This window comes from Heterodontus francisci, unplaced genomic scaffold (assembly GCF_036365525.1).
Source record: "Heterodontus francisci isolate sHetFra1 unplaced genomic scaffold, sHetFra1.hap1 HAP1_SCAFFOLD_54, whole genome shotgun sequence".
Taxonomy (NCBI): Eukaryota; Metazoa; Chordata; class Chondrichthyes; order Heterodontiformes; family Heterodontidae; genus Heterodontus; species Heterodontus francisci.
Window position 1 is genome coordinate 12,195,827 of NW_027140250.1, and position 6,000 is coordinate 12,201,826.

Genomic DNA, 6,000 nt, shown 5'->3' on the forward strand with positions numbered 1-6,000 from the left:
GCGGCTGGGCCAGCATTTATTGTCCATCCCTAATTTCCCTTGAGAAAGTTGTGGGAAGCTGGCTTCTTGAACCATGGCAGTCCGTGTGTGGTAGGTACACCCACAGTGTTGTTAGGAACGGAGTTCCAGGATTTTGACCCAGCGACAGTGAACGGCGATATAGTTCCAAGTCAGGATGGTGTGTGTCTTGAAGGGGAAGTTGCAGGTGGTGGTGTTCTAAGTATCTGCTGCCCTTGTCCAAGATGGTAAAGGTTGCGGGTTTGGAAGGTGCTGTCTAAGGAGCCTTGGGGCATTGCTGCAGCGCATCTTGTAGAGGATACACACTACTGCCACTTTGATTCGGTCATGGGAGGAGTGAATGATTGTAGTTGGGGTGCCAATCAGGTGTCCTGCTTGGTCTTGGATGGTGCCGAGTATCTTGCCTGTTGTTGGAGCTCTACCCATCCAAGCAAGTGAAGCGTATTCCATCAAACTCCTGGATTGTGCCTTGCAATTGCTTGACACGCTTTGCGGAGTCAGGAGGTGAGTTACTCGCCGCAGGATTTGTAGCCTTCGACCCGCTCTTGTAGCCACAGTATAGCTGCTCCAGTTCAGTTTCTGGTCAATGGTAACCCCCCGGACGTTGATAATGGGGGACTCAGCGATCGTGATACCATTGAATGTCGAGGGAGATGGTTAGATTCTTTCTTGTTGGAGGTGGTCATTGCATGTCACTTGTGTGGCGTCAATATTACTGGCAACTTATAAGCCCAAGCCTGGAGATTGTCCAAGTCTTGCTGCATTTCTACATGGACCTCTTCAGTATCTGAAGAGTCGCGAATGGTGCTGAGCTTTGTGCAATCATGAATAAACTTCGTCACTTCTGACCTTATGATTAAAGGAAGGTCTTTGATGAAGCAGCTGTAGATGGTTAGGCCCAGGTCACTACCCTGAGGACCCCTGCAGTGATATCCTGGAGCTGAGATGATAAAACTTCAACAACCACAACCATCCTCCTTTGCACTATGTATGACTCCAACCAGCGGAGAATTTTCCCCCTTATTCCCATTTACACCAGCCTTGACAGGGCTCCTTGATGCCATACTCGTTCAAGTGCTGCCTTCATGTCAAGGTCAATAACTCACCTCACTTTCTGAGTTCAGCTCTTTTGTCCATATTGGAACCAAGGCTGTAATGAGGTCAGGAGCTGAGTGGCCCTGGCAGATCCCAAACTAAGCGTCATTGAGCAGGTTATTGCTAAGCAAGTGCCACTTGATCGCACTGTCGATGACACCTTCCATCACTTAACTGATGATTGAGTGTAGCCTGATAGGGCAGTAACTGGCCAGGTTTGACTTGTCCTGCTTTTTGTGTACGTGACATACCTGGGAAAGTTTCCACATTGCCGGCTAGATGCTCATTTTGTAGTTGTACTGTAACAGCTTGGCTAGGTGCCTGGCAAGTTCTGGAGCACCGGTCTTCAGTACTATGCCAGAATGCTGTCAGGGCCCATAGCCTTTCTTCAGTCATTTCTTGATATCAAGTGGAGTGAATCAAATTGGCTGAAGACTCGTTTCTGTGATGCTGGGGACTTCAAGCGGAGGCCAAAATGGATGATGCCTCCTGCCCCTTCTGTCAGTTATTTAATTGTCCACCACTACTCAAACTTGGATGTGGCATGATTGCAGAGCTTAGATATTATCCGTTGGTTATGGGATCACTTCCTCTATCTATCAAATGCTGCTTATGCTGTTCGGCACGCAAGTAGTCCTGTGTTGCAGCTTCAGCAAGTTGACCCCTCAATTTGAGATATTCCTAGTGCTACTCCTGCACTCTTCATTGAACCAGGGTTGGTCTCCAGGCTTCATAGTAATGTAGAGTGGGGAAATGCCGGGCCATGAGGTTACAGATTGTGCCTGAGTACAGTCCTGCAGCTGCTGATGGTCCACAGCAGCTGCTGGATGCCAAGCTTTGCATTGCCAGATCTGTGCGATATCTATCCCATTTTACACGGTGGTAGTGCCACATAACACGATGGAGGGTATCCTCAATGTGAATATGGGACTTTGTCTTCATAAGGACTGAGCGGTGGTCACTTCTGCCATTTCTGCCATGCATCTCCGGCAGGCAAATTGGTGATGATGAAGTCAAGTATATATTCTCTCTTGTTGGTTCGCTCACCACATGCTGCAAACACAGTCTATCAACTATGTCCTTTGGGACTACGCCAGCTCGGTCAGTACTAGTGCTACCGAGCCACTCTTGGTAAGGGAGATTGAAATCACCCACCCAGAGTACATTCTGCACCCTTGCTACGCAATGCTTCCTCTAAGTGCTGTTCAACATTGAGGATTACTGAATCATCAGTTCAGGAGGGCGGTAGGTGGTAATGCGCAGGAGGTATTTTTGCCCATGTTTGACCTGGTGCCTTGAGACTTCATGGGGTCTGGCGTCGATGTTGAGGACTCATCAGGGCAGCTCCCTCCCGAATTGTACATCACTGTGCCGCCAACTCTGCCGGGGCTGTCCTGCCGGTGGAACAGGGCATTTACGGGGATGCAGTGACTGGGGCATTGCCTATAACGTGTGATTGTAACCATAACCAAAAACTAACTGTAAACCTAACCCTAACCCTATCTGTGGCACAATTGTTAACCCTATATGTAGCCCAATATCCATCCTAACACTAAATCAAACGACAGCAATACTAATCATGTGTCAATCCTTGCATCAGCTCTAACCCTAAAGCTAACTGTTACTCTAACCATAAATTGGTCCTCATACTAAGTGTAACCATAACAGTAACTCTAAAACCACACCTTGGTTTAACAGGATCCAAAACATTCACCCAACCAGTACAGCTAACCCGAAAACTGATTCTAATGCTAACGGTAAATATAAACCTAAACATAGCTGCAACTGAAATGCTAACCCGAACCGTATTCTTCATCCTAACGCATAATATATCTCAAGTCCATACCCATACACTAAACCGAAACTTAACCTTAACCCGAAGCCTAACTTTAAAGCAAAACCTAATGCCAATATTAGCTGTAACCTTAACCCTAACTGTAACTCTAACTGCAACCCTAACCAAAAATGCAAACCTAAACCGAACTCCGGCCCTTATCATAACTATAACTGCAACTCGAACCATAAGCTAAGCCTCACCCTGGGACTCATCCTAACCCTAACTGTAACCATAAACCTTACCCTAAGAAAAACACCAATATCAATTCATTTCCTAAACCGAGCCCTAGCTGTAACCTTGACCCTAACTCTAAACCTAAATGCAACCCTAACGATAAATGTTACCCTAAATTGATCTGTATCCATAAATCATAACCTAAACATAAACCTAGCAGTGACCCTAACTGTCAGCATAACTCTAATCCTAACCCTAATCTCAACCTAACTCTCGTTCTAAATGCCAAGTTCCAAACTAGCTGGAATGGAATGGAATGCTAAATCAGGTCTGGTGAAAGCTGACCCTCAGCTGAACATTGACCCTTCACTCACTCCTGAAGTTCTGGGAACTAGGGCCATAAATATCATTGAGCCACAAATTTAGCTCTTATTTACCCTGTGCCAATTTGCTCGTGGTTCAGACGTAATTCAGAAATCATTAAGTTCAGTCATCTGCAGCACAGGAGTACATTCGGACCATAGAGTTCATGACGGCTTTCTAAGGAGCAATCGAGGTGGTCCTATTCCCCCGTTCAATCTCTGAAGTCCTGCAAGTGTAGTTCCTTCAAGTGGCCATCCAATTTTCTTTAGATGTGATTGTCTCTGCTTCCAATCCACTGTGATCAATGAGTTCCAGGGCATTACCATGCACTGCCTAAAAAAATGGTTCATCCTCATATCCCCCTACATCTCTTGCGCAAAATCTTCAATCTCTATTCCCCCTACTACTTTCATCATTAGTCAATGGGAACCAATTTTCCTTGTCTCACTTATCTGAGCCTGTCATAATCCTGTACAGCTCTATTTGATCTCCTCTCAATCTCTTTTTCCCTCAGGAGAACAAGACCAGGTTTCCAAACCTTACCATGCAAGTAAAATCCCCCATCCCTAGAACCATTCCTGTAAATCTCTTCTGCACCCTCTCAAGGAATCTCACATCCTTCCTAAAGTGTGGTGACCAGAACTGCATGCAAAACTCCAGTCGGGGGCGAACCACAGCTTTGTAGATGTGCGTTTTAAGTTGATCCCTAGCTGATCATACGCCCACGGAAGGAAATCTTTCTTAGTGTCCACTATGTCGTTGGTACCCACATGGACCATGACAACTGGAAATGCCCTCTCCCTTTCTATATTGCTCCCCATCCCCGAAGAGATTTCCTGGATTGGCTTTGAATCTCCAGGAATTGAAGATTACCGAATATTTGCTTGAATGGAAACGATCTGACACACCTCCACCCCTAGAGAAACAAAAATCATCGCGGTCTATTAAAAATTAATAATTTTCATTCTAGTTTTGTTTCTGGATACTGATAGCGATGGTGATGGGAGGTGGCGTTAAAGATGGGAGGTTGCCTGTTTAATTGATAGCCAAGAATAATCAAATTGGCAAACCCTATGCAATCAATATGCAGTACCACGAGCATGAAAACTTCGGAAAAATGATGGTCGAGGCGTAATGCTGGGGAGGAGGCAGTTGGCAAAGCCAGTCTGGGGTGGAATTTCATGCAATGTGCCTCTGGCTGCAAATAATACAAATAAAATGATTGCGAGAGAGAAGAAGATGAAAAGCGTCTGATGGTATGGTATAGGGAGAATTGTATCCTGTATCTAACCCGTTATATACTTGCCCTGAGAGACAGACGGCAGTCACACCTCTTCGGACAGTGTCTTCTGATTTGGTTAGTTGTCAGGAACAGAAGGGTATGACTGTCAGTAAGACAGGTAAGGGATCAAGAGGGAAGAAACAGAGAAGCCTGAGCCCTTGCAACAGTCCAACAGGTCTGAGGTTGTTTCAGCTTGTATGGATAGTGCTACAGTATGTATGAACATGCAGCGGGAGTGCAGAGGCAGTGTTGCCTGCTCGGTACCAGGGTGTGAGATATCTGCTCAGTTCTGGAGAAGAACTTGCATTGGGAGGGGGAGGATTCAGTTGGTCCAGGTTGGTACCAGCGACATTGATAGGACTGGAAAGGAGATTTTGCATAGAGATTACGTGTAGCTAGGGGCCAAGTTGAAAATGCAGATTCTCAAAGGTAATAATGTCTATATTATTACCTGAGGCACGAGCAAACTTGCAGAGGTTAAATAAGATCAGAGTCTTCAGTGAGAGGCACAAAGAATGATGTGGGAGATATGGGTTTCGATGCATGAGTATGGAGGAAAGTGGGAGCTGTAGCGTTGGGATGGCCTTAACCTGAACCTTGCTAGGACCAGTGTTCTGGTGAGTCATATAACTAGGGTGGTAGAGAAGACTTTAAACTAAATCGTGGGGCAAACAATCAAGTGAGGGTAGATGTGATAATTTACAGAGAATGGAAAAGTCAAGAGGGCAAGCTGAGGGAATGGAACATCTGAATGTGGCAGGAAGGGAAGGTCGGAGGGAAGCAAACATGTCAACAGGAAGTAGAAAAGTAGTGAGCGGAATTTTAGGCCACATAAAGTGGAAGAAGGCATCAAATGGGCTCATAATGCGGAATATTGTTAAAAAGACCAAGTTAAGGTCACATTATCTGAATACACGCAGCATTCTCAACAAAGCAAATGATTTGAAGGCACAAAAAGAGCTAAAGGAGTATGATTTAACAGTCATTAGAAAGACTGGGAACTGAATATTCAAGAATATTCCTAATTTCAGAAGAAAAGGCAAAGAAGTAAAGGAGGCTGGGTAGCGCACTTAACAAGGAGTGAGATGAGTGCATCAGTGAGAGACGATTGAAAATCAAACGATCAGGATTTTGAATCAATTTGGGTTCAGTGCAAAAACAACAAGGGGCAGTTTTTAGGCAACTAAACAGTAGTGGTAATGTTGGGTATGGTATAACTCAGGAAATTAGA